Raw genomic sequence first — 14602 nt, 5'->3', positions numbered from 1 at the left:
CCAGGCTCTCTACCTTTATCTTCCATTGTTATTCTGAATCCAGTCTCATTTATAGAAATGGAATTTACTTCTCGATATCTTTTCACTCTCTCTTATTTATGCATGAGTAGCTAAATCTGTTGAATGGGTTTAGAAGCACTTAGCTAGTTTAATTGAGGATCTTCGTTCTATGCGATTATCTTGTATTATGTGTGCTTCATTCGTCCATTAGAGATACTCGAGGGGGTAGTCTAAGGATAAGATCTAGGCTTGGAAAGGTCAGGTTAGAATCTAGGCTCAGGAGAGTGTGATTAGAACGCATAATCAAAAAATAGGAGCTTAGGAATAAGCATTATTTTCTATTAACGCATTGCATGCATCCTAAAGATAGGATATGATTGTATACGGTCACCTTGTCTTTGTGCATCTTGCTTCATCGCATAGGAAAAGAGTAGAGATTTAGGAATAAGCTTTATGGACACTTTTGCATTCAACACATGCGTCCTAGACTAGGAGCACTGCATTTGCATTGGGAAATGACTTGTTGTGCATGGGTGTAGCACGATCGCATAGTCTGATGCATTCCTAAGTAACGCTAGCTAAAGACCTTCTCAACTTGTTCATCCGCATACTCAGTGCATCTATCACACAATCAGACTTTTCTCAAATCTGCCGCATTTGTTTATTTTTCATTACCGCAATCAACAACAACCTCAATAACTATTGATTTGTTTAGTTACCACAAAGTTTTCCTAAAAATTACCACCGCAACCTGTTTTTCCAAGTCCCTAAGTTCGACCCTAGACTTACCAGGAAACTCAGTGGGGTTTACACTTAGATTCCGCTGAGAAAACTTGAGTGCTCAACGCATTTTCACCGTCGCATTTCATCCATAATTCCACATCATAAAATAATGCATCACCTATATTTATGAAATGCATGATTTTAATTGTTGATTGACGCCCAATAATTTTGTCATGTGATTCTAACACTTTGAGATTACCTTGTAATATCTGACACGTATTTATAGGATAATCTCATTGGAAGCTGATGAAATATAAAAGAAGAGAGAACAACACACAGTTTACGTGGAAACCCTAGAACAGGGAGAAAAACCACGATACAGATCTTTTTCTTATTATTTTAATTGATACACTGAATACAAGAGAACAGGATGAATAAATAGACAGTAGAAAGCCCTAGGGTAGAAGACAATTATAATAATACCCCTAGGGGAAAAACCCTACTTTCAACACTCCCCCTCAAGTTGGGTCATAAATATCAATAAAACCCAACTTGCTGATACAATAGTCAAAATTTGGTCTAAGTAACCCTTTGGTGAGAACATCTGCCACTTATTGACTTGTGGGAATATAGGGGATGCAAATGCTCCCATTATCTAGTCTTTCTTTAATGAAGTGTCTGTAAATCTCTACATGTTTGGTTCTGTCATGCTGGACTGGATTGTTTACAATGCTTATTGTTGCTACATTATCACAATCATTGGAAGCTCACTATCTAGGTAAAGATCAGACAGCACCTTCTTTAACCAGATTTCTTCACATATCCCTAAGCTCATCGCCCTGTACTCAGCTCCAGTGCTACTCCTAGCCACCACTCACTATTTCTTACTTCGCCAGATGACAAGGTTACCCCAGATAAAGGTGCAATGCCCAGATGTTGACTTTCTATCAACGATAGAGCCTGCCAAATGAGAATCGGTATATGCTTCAATAGTCCTTTTTTCAGACTTTCTGAACATCAAACCCTTACCAGGAGTCCCCTTCAAGTATCGAAGAATACGCTCAACCGCAGTCATATACTTTCCAACCAACCTCTGATACCTTTCCTAGTTAATAGGAACTTTTTTGTTTATAACTGATAACTGGCATAAATGCCAATTATTATGAGCCTTTTATTTAGAATTTTGAGGGCTAACAAGTAGAAAACACGGTGATAATATTTAGAATTTGTGAAAAATTGAGTTTTGTGTCAATTAGCACCTAAATCCTCACTGACCCAATATTATGCATTACTCTGTGCCAAAGTGTCTATTTTCGTAGCCATCGCAGAAATCAAATGCATGCGTTGGAAATAAGCACTTGAAATCAAACGCATGCGCTGAAGCCAGGCGAATGCAAAGACAAACGCATGCACTGAAAACCGAGCTATTAAATATGCATGAGGTGATCGCATGCATCCATCAAATGGAAGTTGCGGTGATCAAAGAAAATGCAGTAATCACTTGAAGATTGCGACAACGGAGTGATAGCCATAATAAAAGATCACAAGATGGGTAGAACGCAATGATAACTTCAGCTGAATCAAGCTCGGATGCATACCTTGGGAGTATCAATAAGATAAGACGATGTGACAAAGCCCATACCGCGACAAGAGTAGCAGTGAGCCATAATGCAATCATGATAGCTGTCGACGTTTAAACCCTATGAATAGCCCCTTCGACCTTCATTTCAAAGCATCTGAACTTCTGCCACAAGGCAGAGGTTTGTGATCACAGATGAGAGCTTGAGCAAGATTTTCAGTGAGAATTCTTCACCTCCACAAACCAGACCGAGTGACGACCGGAGCTTTCGTCGGAGATAGAGCTCGAGAGAGACATCTCCACCATTCATCCATGGTACCACCAGCAGCCTCGATGCAGAGTCCTTCATTTCTCTTCTAATCTCTGTATTGTATTACATTTCAGCTTAAGATATTAAGACATTTTGTAATCAATGCATATCTTGATTCCTTCAATGCCATCTTCTTCATCACCTTTATCTTTATCATCGTTTACCTTCATCGTTTATTTATCAAAGACGATCGCATACTTAATCGTGTATCCTAGAGATAGGACGCATGTAGCAACCCACCGAGAGGTGTGCATTGTGCAAGTATAGTGAGTTAATCCTCTTTGCTTGGTGAAAGGCTGTAGCAACGCTTGTCTATGGGTTGTTGCAATGCTTGTCTATAAGTTAAATATCCGTGTCTAACTGCCTGAGAAGGTAAGAGATCGAACGCACTAAAGCAAAGTATGCATTCTTCCTAAAGATAAGCACAATCTTATGCTCGATGCAACCATGTACTATAGAGATATAGTCATGCGGCTGACCACCAAGAGGTATGCGATGCATTAGTGTGACGAGCTGGGATTACTCAAGCGATTTAAGATAATAAACATTACTATACATTAACGGTTGTTATGTATCTATCTATTCTCATCGCAAGTCTTCTATTGCTCAATCTGTTTAGTTAAGAGTAGGAGTAATGTGTAATCCATTAAACTTTTTCTTTTGATTTTTATTCATTGCCTCAAACGCATTGCTTCACAAACTTTATTGAGTGACAAGTCCCTGTATTCGACCTCGGATTACCCGAGAAACTTGCATTTGCGTTATACTTAGCGTGAGCGTAAGAAAACTTGTGATAGGAACGCGTGGTCATTGCATACTAGATTAACGCATTATCATTCCGACGCATGACCTTAGATGCATGGGCGTAAATGCAGCTTAAGCCATGTCTAACGCATGATTGCATGTACAAACCCACCCGTCCTTAATTTTCCTTCCAACAATAACACCAAGTTTTGCATTATACTCCACGGGTGTATCAGAGGGTTTACACCCAGTCATGTCTGTTTTTTTGAGTAACTCCAGTGTATATTTCCATTGTGATACTGAAATACCTTCTCTTGATCGAGCCACTTCCATTCCAAGGAAGTATCTCAGCTTACCAAGGTCTTTAATCTCAAATTCTCTGGCCATTCTTGTTTTGAGCCATGTAATTTCACCATCATCATTGTTAGACAGAATAATATCATCAACATACACTATGAGGACTGCAATCTTCCTGGAGTTGGACCTTTTCGTAAACAGTGTATGATCTGAGCACCCTTGTTTGTATCCCTATGCTTTAACAAATGTGGTGAACCTATCAAACCAAGCCCTTGGAGACTGTTTCAGTCCATATAATGACTTTCTTAGTCTACAAATCCTATGCTTGAACTGACTCTAGAATCCAGGAAGAGGGCTAATATAGACTTCCTCTTCAAGTTCTCCATTTAGGAATGCATTTTTAACATCTAATTGGTGAAGGCCAATCTTTTTTTACAGCAATCGACAACAAAACCCGAATAGTGTTGAGTTTGGCCACGGAAGAAAATGTTTCAGAGTAATCAACTCCGTAGGTCTGGGTGAAACCTTTAGCAACAAGTCTGGCCTTATATTGGCCAATTTTCCCATCTGATTTGTATTTTACGGTGAACACCCATTTGCATCCAACTGTCTTGTGCCCTTTAGGTAAAGGCACCTGTTCCTACGTCCTATTTTTCTCAAGAGCCCTCATTTCTTCCATAACATCCATTTTCCATTCAAAACTCTCTATTGCTTCACGAATAATGCTTGGGACCATGATAGTGTCCAAGCTGGTAGTGAGAGCTTTAAATTCAGGAGACAGATTGCTATATGTCATGTAGCTGTGCATAAAGTACTTTGCACATGAACGAGTACCTTTCCTCAGTGCTATTGGAAGATCGAGAAAGGCATCATGATTTTCCAACTCTCTAGGTTTCTCAGCATGATCGGTCATCTATATATCAAGGATTTCAGTAGTATCTTCCACTTCCTTATAAAAAACTGGCATTTTTCCTTTACTGCTATCATTCTTAGTTGTCTTCTCATCTGTCACATTTTCAGTATTGCCACCTCCTTCATCCTTATCTTCCCTGCACTTATCAGACTCCATATATATATCAACATCATTAGTTTCAGGAATACACATACCTAGACCAGATGCAAGGTCTGATTCATGGACCGGAGCCGGCTTTTCAACAGGTGGAGCCCCTTCCTTTTTAAGATTCTTCCTATAGTAAGTTATCTATAGAATTTGGTTGGTAGGGAGGACAGGACAGGCTTTTTTAGAACTAGGAGAAGGAATCGGGGTGGATTACCCTAAAGAGATATCATAGAAGGACCAGTTAGGCTCTTCACTCAAGCTCTCCCCCTAAAGATGACCAACGGGGAAGAAGGGCTGATCTTCAATGAAAGTAATGTCCATGGAAACAAAATACTTACGAGAGGACAGATGATAGCATTTATACCCACATTGGTGGAGAGAGTACCCAACAAAAACACATTTCTGAGCACGAGGGGTGAATTTTGTGCAATTTGGGCCATAGGAGTGGACAAACGCGACACAGCCAAAGAAAGAAAGGGGTACTTCAGAAATCAGGCAAGTAGTCGGATAGGATTCTTTGAATAGGTCCAAGGGATTATGAAAGTCGATGACATGAGAGGGCATGTGATTAATGTTGTGAGCAGCAGTAAAAATGGCATCTCCCAAAAGATAGGACAGAAGAGTGGCAGACAACATTAAGGACCGAGCAACTTCCACCAGATGACGATTTTTACGCTCGACTACTCTATTCTGTTGGGGAGTATAAGCACACGAGCTCTAGTGGACAATCCCCTTAGACACAAGAAAGTCATGGAAAGAGGTGTTAAATAACTCCCGTCCATTATCACTCTTCAAAATCCCAATCTTTGCATGGAACTGGATTTCAACCATGGTATAAAATTGTTGAAAGATGGAAGACACCTCAGACTTATCAGTTAGTAAGAACACCCAAGTGAGGCGTGTGTGGTCGTCTATGAAGGTGACGAACCAACGTTTACCAGTAGAGGTAGTAGTAAGTGAAGGTCCCCAGACGTCACTATGAATGAGGGAGAAAGGATTGAACGGCTTATAAGGTTGAGAACGAAAAGTAATACAACTTTTTTTTGGCACGAATACACACATCATAATTTAGAGACGCTATATTATTATTACGGAATAAATGCAGAAACAAATATTTCATATATTGAAAGTTTGGATATCCTAAACGATAATGCCATAACATAAAGTCATTTTCGGAAGTAAAAAAATTTAAAGACATAAAACCAGTTCTATGATCCTCCATAGAAGAAGCATCGTCAAAAAGGAAGTAGAACCCCCTATCGTGCCGGGCAGTGCCAATCGTCATCCCCGACTTCTGATCCTGAAACACAACAGAATCTGGTGAGAAAATAGCCTTACAATTCAGATCTCTTGTAATTTTACTGACCGATAAAAGATTATATGAGATTTTAGGCACATGAAGTTTATCACGTAGTACTAAACCATTAAAAGGAGAGGTATTTCCTTTCCCTGCAACTGGGGCAAAAGACCCATCTACAATTCTAATACGTTCATTTCCTGCACTAGGACAGTATGAAACAAACAATTCTGAAGAACTAGTGAGATGATCTATGGCCCCTGAATCTACAATCTAGGGTTTCTTGCCATTAATGCTAATAAGGCCAAAAAATGAAAATATACTTGATTGTGTAATGGCACTCACCCCGACAGCACTCAAATTGGTCTTATTATCGACTGAGGGCTAATGCTGTGTATTCTCATTAACCGAGTCACTTACGAGTGCATGCCCAGAGTTTAATTTGTCATATGACTGTCGTCACCTACTGTTTGAGGGCCTTCCGTGTAGCTTCCAACATTGGTCCTTCGTATGCCATGGCTTCTTACGATGCTCATAAATAGGTGTGGGCTTTTTATCACTGTTGACACTGGAAGCCTTTATAACAAAGGCTGATGCATCAGTGGAAACAACTACAGGATTGTTCATCGCATGTGACCGATCCTCTTCTAGTCGAACCTCTGAACAAACTTCTCTAAGAGAAAAAGTAGGTCGTTGGCCCAATATGTGACTCCAAACACTATCCAATTTTGGGTTCAATCCAGCCAAAAACACATACACCCGATCTGCCTTTTCAAGTTTCAAGTACTGGGCCTCATCTTGTGCATAGTTCTAGACAACCTCTCGGCAAGGGTCCATCTCTTGCCAATACACTGATAATTTATTAAAGTAGGAAGTAACATCCATGGTCTCTTTTTTGCACTCATGGACTTGTTTGTGTAACGTGTATAACCGAGATGCGTTCTGTCGCTTTGAGTACAGATCCCTGGCTGCCTCCCAGATATCTCTAGCAGTTGTTGCATACAGTAAGGGTCGGCCAATCTGTGGCTTTATACTATTGATGAGGACGGAATGTAATAGAGAATCCTCCCCTTTCCAAATTCTTTCTTGAGGATCGCCTGGGATAGGTTTTGGAATTTCTCCTATCAGATACCCAAATTTGTGCCTTCCTTTTAGGGCCATTCTGATCGACTGGGACCAGGACAAATAATTCTCCCCATTCAGTTTTTCTCCTACCAGAAATCCTACAGTGTTTCCTATTGAGCCAGTTAAATAAGTTGTATTGGGAAAAATAGAGAACGAATTTACCGGATTCTTTATGGTGACTAATTGAGGGTTTGAGCCAAGGGTCATTTCTAAATCTGAAATCTGCATTTGAAGATAGGCCAATCTGCATCGTCAGGGTACTGGCCGAACCAACAGGATTTGGTGCGGCTAGAAAAGAGACTTCAACCGACGGCTGGTTGTGAGAGGAACCAGTTGGGTATGCTGGAATTGGGTCGTCGGCCGGAGAGAACACGAACGAAGGCTGCAGAGCTTGGAAAGGCTACGGCGGCATCAGGTCGGTAGCTCGGATCCACGCCTGGGAAAAACGAGGTTGGACAAAGGTAGATGCGATCGGTTGCATCGGTTCATCTCCTCAAGTCAGCTTCGGAAGCGGTCGCGGTTGGGCAGAGGTAGGAATGGCCGGCGACTCGTGCGGCATGGTCGACATGAACGAGGGTTTTTATGGTAGTTTGGGCCTGATCTCATGGTTCTATCCTTTGAAGGAAACCTCGATCGACGTAGACGGCGCCCCTGCGATGGCTGGACGACGGTTATGGTGGCTGGAAGAAGTTGCGGTAGGGCAGATTTAAGGTACTCTTTTACAGCTTCTTGGATAACAGTTTTCATGTCCATGATTGGAGCTTCGTCTATAGAACATGTCTGTGGTTGGTTCTCGTCAATGATGGTTAGGGTTTCGTCGCCATGCTCTGATACCATGATGAAATATAAGAGAAGAGAGACCAACACACAGTTTACGTGGAAACTCTAGAACAGGGAGAAAAACCACGATACATATCTTTTTTTTATTATTTTAATTGATATACTGAATACAAGAGAACAGGGTGAATAAATAGATAGTAGGAAGCCCTAGGGTAGAAGACAATTATAATAATACCCCTAGGGAAAAAACCCTAGGGTGAATAAATAGACAGTAGAGAGCCCTAGGGTAGAAAACAATTATAATAATACCCCTAGGGAAAAAACCCTACTTTCAACAGAAGCAATACGTTAGTTAGGCAAAAAGGATTGTTCCTAGCAATCTAGAGAAAAGCTATATTGAGTGTTTAATTAAACGTTGGAAATTAACACTCATCTTAGCATAATCCCTAGAACTTAATGCAATTCGTTAATTTGTATGGAGCAGATTTGTTTTTTGTGCATTTTTTTTATTAATTAGATAATTAGGACCATTGGTTGGGATTGCAATCAATTGGGCTAAGCATAAACAAGAAATTTAAGTCATAAATTAAGTCGATGATCTAAATTACATTGGGCAAATCCATTCCTCTAAACTAAGACATCTCGGTTAATTGTGCTTCTATCTTTACTTTTCTCGCATATTTATTTTCACGCAATTTCAATTATTCAACCGCACCAACTCCCCCCCCCCCCCCCCCCCCCCAAATTTATCACTTTAACTGAAAACAAACTTTGATGAACTAACTAATATTTTACGCTTCCCTAAAGTTCGACTTGGGACTTGCCGCCTGTACTACCAGTTAGTGTAAGTAGTTAGTTTGGTGATTTTTAAATATTATTTGCGTAGGCGCGGATTTACAGTTGACGATAAACTTGAAGCTCCTACCAATTCTTCACCAACTTTTCCTTTTTTTTTTCCCATTTCCAATTCAACAGCCTTAATCAACTACCTTACCTAATTGTTATAATCAAACAATAATCAGGTAACAACTAGTATCTTTAACAACCATTATCACATAACAATATGTATCATTGACAACTAGTATTAGATAGTAATCAGATAGAAATTTGTATGATTGACAATAAAAAACATTCAATATCAAATAGCAATCAAACAACCATTAGATAGCAAATTAGTATAAGATAGAAATTAGATAACAATCAGTATCAAATAGCAATCAAACAGTAATCAAATAACAATCAATATCATTGACAATTAGTATATCATATAGTAATCGGATAACAATCATATAAAAATTCAAATTATTCAAGAATTAGTTTGATTCTCAATAATCCCAATTGGGCTACCAAGGGGACCTTATGAACCTATAGATTGAAGCTCCAATGGTACTTGATTAATTAATTAAACTCTTTAACTATGTTAACCACCATTAACTACCGATCACTCCATTAAAGACCGATTGTTGCACTCTTTGTACTACAAATATATTTCTGTGTCCATTGGGTATAACCAATCAACAGTGCATTAACCATTTACAAAGTGCTCGTAAGTACAGTTGGGCCAAAATTACCGTTTTACCCCTGTAATTACATTTAACCGTTTAAGTACCACTTATCCCTCTAATGAACAATAAGTAATAGTTCAATTATGACCAAACCCCTCTCGGACTAGGAGAGGGTGTAGCGTCATATTGTTCAAGCCTTAGAATCAGTCCTTAAGGGAGTAATTTCTCTACTTTCCTTAACAATAGGGAAAGAGTGAATTTCTTCTTGTGAAGCTGCATTGCCAGCTCCCCAATTAGACGAATCCTCAGAATGGAAGGCATATTGAGTCGGTGATATTGACCACTCTCACCCATGCAGATCAAAGGACTGCCTTCATAAGTAGGAGTCCATAACTCACTCAGGATTCAGGTCAAGTCACCTATGGTCATCCTGGTGAAATGTAAGTCCCTTCTATCAACGGTGTTATATAGTGAGACTATTCATTTCGTGGTCTAGTCTTATACAAACTCTTTGTTTAGAACATCACCGCTCACATGTCTCTACATGAGTGATTGATTATAACAACTACAAAGTGGGTTGTATTTGTAGTGTCACCAGGATAAAGTACCTAGCCTTATCCATTTACTATAGACCGTTTAGGTTATCTCTTAAACATGATCCACCTGTATGTCTCTATAGTAGGATTGTATCAACAACAGTGGAAGCACAAGGATCATCTAAGCACTCTAATTCACTAATTTTGGCAAAATATAAAGCATGCTCTTCTAGAAAATAAGTGAGTTTCAAGACATACCTCTTGTAGAACTTCTTCAAATCTCTTTCTGCAGTTGCTATCTTCTCCAAATCTTGTTACAGACCACCTATTTACGTCAGCAAGAAAACTTGTCTCATTCCCGATGAGCAAGATATCATCAACATATAGAACTAAGAATGCTATAGTTTTGTTGACTATCTTCTTGTATACACAAGGTTCGTCAACGTTCTGTTCAAAGCCATAAGATTTGATCACAACGTCAAATCTTATATTCCAGGATCTAGACGCTTGTTTCAATCCATAAATGGATCGATTAAGCTTAATGACTTCCTATTCCTCTCCTTTTTCGACGAAACCCTCTGGTTGAGACATAAAAATACTTTCACCAAGATAGCTATTCAGAAAAGGTATCTTGACATCCATTTGCCATATCTCATAGTCATAATATGTGGCAATGGCAAGAAGTATTCTTATTGATTTGATCATGGCAACAGGATAAAAATTTTCTTCATAATCACCTCCTTCTCTTTGGATAAAACCCTTTGCCATGAGTCTGGTTTTATAGGACTGTACCTTGCCAGTTTAATCTCATTTTCTCTTGTAGATCCACTTACAACCTATAGGTGTAACACCATGTGGTTGATCTATAAGTTCCCAGACTGAGTTGAAGTACATAGACTCCATTTAATTGTCCATGGCTTTTATCCATTGTTCTCTGTCGAGATCTTCCATTGCCCTCTTAAAGGTTAATAGATCCTCTAAACCATCATCTTGTATGATGTTTTGAGTTCCTGTTAAACCCATGTAGCATTCAAGTTGTTGAATAACCCTCCCACTATGGCGAGGAATTCCCAACTCTTGGGATGGACGTGATGAGACAACAACTGTTGTTGATCGACCAGCTTGATCAACAACTCTTGTTGATCTTTCTGTAGTATCTTTAAACAGTTCTTGCAATATTAGTTTACTACAAGGTAGATGATTTTTAATATGATCCTCTTCCAAGAACGTTGCATTTGTCGATACAAACACTTTATCTTCTTGGGGATCATAAAAGTATCCTCCTTTTGTTTCCATGGGATATCTTACAAATAGACATAATTTCGAACGTGTTTCCAATTTTTTAGGATTCTTTACCGACACGTGTGCTAGACAACCCCATATACGGAAATGACGTAAACTCTCTTTGCGTCCTTTCCACAATTCATATGGTTTTTCTGAAACACTTTTGGACGGAACAACGTTCAGAATATAAACTGCAGTCTGTACTGCATACCCCCAAAAGGATTAAGGTAATAGAGCATAACTCATCATAGACCGAACCATATCCAACAAGGTTCGATTTCTCCTTTCCGTAACACCATTTTGTTATGGTGTTCCAGGTGCTGTGAGTTCAGATTGAATTCTATGAGCTACTATATAGTTCTAGAATTGCAAATCCATATACTCACCACCTCGATCAGATCGAAGTGTTTTAATTCTTTTACTTAACTGATTTTCAGTCTCAGCCTTAAATTCTTTGAACTTTTCAAGAGTTTTAGACTTGTAACTGATTAAGTAAATATAGACATATCGAGAGTAATCGTCAATAAAACTGATGAAGTACTGCTATCCTCCTCGAGCTTTAACATTCATCGGACCACAAAGGTCTAAATGTATAAGTTCAAGAGGTTCTTTGGCACGAAGACCTTTGTCAGAAAAAGATCTTTTTGTCATTTTTCCCTCAAGACATGATTCACATGGAGGTAAGGAACTGCCTTCTAACTAATTTAGATGATCGTTTTTTACCAATCTCTCAATCCTGTTAAGATTAATGTGACCAAGCCTGAGGTGCCAAAGATAGGCGTTAGGAGAAATTTTCCATTTTTTATTATGAGTTTCAACCGTTTTAAACATCTCTATATTTAAAATGGCTTTTGCTTCAATTGGTTGTAATATGTATAAGTTATTTTCAAGTCTAACAGAACAAATATGAACACCTCTTGAATAAACAAACACTTCATTACACTCAAAAGATACACTGTACATATTCTCTAAAGACAGGAAATGGAGAACAAATTTTTTTTCATCTTAGGTATGAAGAACACATTCTTGAGTAAGATAAAAAAAAAATTCCAAAAAATAACTTTGCATCTCCCACTGTTTTAGCTGAAATGATTTCACATGTTCCAACCTTGAAAGTCATCTCTTATTAAAAAAGTCTTCTCCAAGAACTAGTTTCCTATAGAAAAGAACAAACATGATTAGCAGCAGCTGAATCTAATATCCAGGTAAGGTGAGAATTTTCCACTATACATGTTTCAACAACTAGTAAATCATATTTACTTTGTTTGGTCTTTTCTGCTTTCTTTTCAACCAAATATTTTAGGCAATTTTGTTTCCAATGCCCAACCTCTCCACAATGAAAACATTTTTCCTTGGGAGTTTTGTTTTTGTTTTTCTTTACAGTGGATTTTTTTTCAACAATGTTGTTAAGTTATAAGTGATTTTGTTCATGACAGCATTTGTCCTGAACGGCAGATAGCTCTCAGGAAGAGATTCTAGTATCATGTCACTTGACTTGTCTCATCTATCATAGTCCCGAGAGCCTCCATAATGTTAAAATAGACCATCATATCGAGAACATGTTCTCTTACGTTGGTCCCATCTTTCATGTGTGTTATATACACATATTTGATGGTTTCACGTCTAACAGACGATGACGCTTGCCCAAACATCTCTTGTAATGATGTTGTAATCTCACAGGTTGTAGGCATGACCTCATGTTTCTTGTTGAGTACATCAGATATACTCGCCAAGATATAGGCCCGGGCTTTCTTGTTCGTCCTCCCCCACCTATCATAGACATCTCGAACATTTCGGATAGTCATTGAACTGAGAACTGGAGGACACTCCTCCGTCAACACAAACCTCAAATTTTCTACTACTAATATTGTATTGATGTTTGACTTCCAATTCGAATAAACTTCTCCATTAAATTTTTCATAAGCAAGTAATTATATGATTGAGTTCGACATTACTGAAACATTTTAAACAAACTCTATTAAATATGCATCTAAATCAATTTTTTAGCAAAAACTAATAAAGTACCAAATAAATCTTTATTTATTTGCAACGATACTTAAGTGATTTAGAACAAATGCTACCGTGGGGCAATCAAGAATTCCTTCACAGAAGCAAGAGAGTTCTTGACGAAATACTATTATCTAGAATAACTCATATTCCAATAGTTCTTTTGGTTATCGTTTTCACCTCAAGATCTTTAATAACAATTAGTAATTCTCGTAAGTGTGACTCGCCATTTTCAGATCTTATAGGACAGTATGAATATGCCTCCGAGATAGAAGACAATATCCAAGATAGAACTATAAGACCCTATTCATTTTGCTGAAGTCTGGGTTGTTATGAATCCTATGTTACAACCCTTCGTAGGGATTGTCGCGGTTAACAACTAGCTAGTGCCGCATAAAAACGACAACAGGCACAACATAAGAATCTCATGGTTCAAACTAATAGAGGAGACCATAGAACAATGTTGACACATTTTCTTCACCCACTTACTATGAACCACCTCCCTCATTCACCTTGTTATTGACCTATGCACACTTTCCGTATGGAGCAGTCGAGGTAAAATCGACACGAAGCCGAGCATGGATCTCACAATGAACTCTTGACGACGTGAAAGATAATAACTATGTATCAAATATATTGTTAATCTCTCACTGAAGTGTTCTAAAAATTTGGGTAATTTACTTAGGCATGATGGTTAATTTCATACAACCTAAATCTAAGTGGTTTATCCAAATATAACTCTTTATAATTGGATTAACCTATAATGTCTAGGTGATAAACCATTTTATTACCTTACATCGCTCACGCAAGCTCATAAAATCAATTAACAACTCTCAATAGTTCGGTCATAATCCCTAGGTAGGAGGTGTTCCGTAAACCGTCAACTTAAGTACCCCCAGCCTTAGACAGGTTTATGAACCGATATGAGTTTGTAACCGTATTTTATAAGGTAACAATCTATTTTAATATTTAAAATTAGTTGTTAACCTAAGTGAGCATGCAGCTGTTCTTTGTTATGGATTTTAAACATCTAACAAATTTTATAACAACTTACAAAATTTAGAAATGCTTAACATTCACAACATTCAACAAAGGTATTTAATATAACCATTATATTAAACACAACCCTAACATGCATACTATATATTATAACAATTAAAACATACTTTCAATGAATGTAACATGCTTCCTACGGTTGGGTTTTAAATCTACATGGCATACTGTATGCATATACATGAATTATTTAATTCTTAAATGCATCTCATGCATAAACAATTAAATACTAACTGTTATGGTTTTCATTTTGGCATAAACAAACAAACAGATGCCTAACTATTACAAACAACTTCAAAACC

This window comes from Benincasa hispida, chromosome 8 (genome assembly GCF_027475165.1).
Source record: "Benincasa hispida cultivar pf3 chromosome 8, pf3_genome.v1.1, whole genome shotgun sequence".
Taxonomy (NCBI): Eukaryota; Viridiplantae; Streptophyta; class Magnoliopsida; order Cucurbitales; family Cucurbitaceae; genus Benincasa; species Benincasa hispida.
This window is presented reverse-complemented; position numbering follows the sequence as displayed.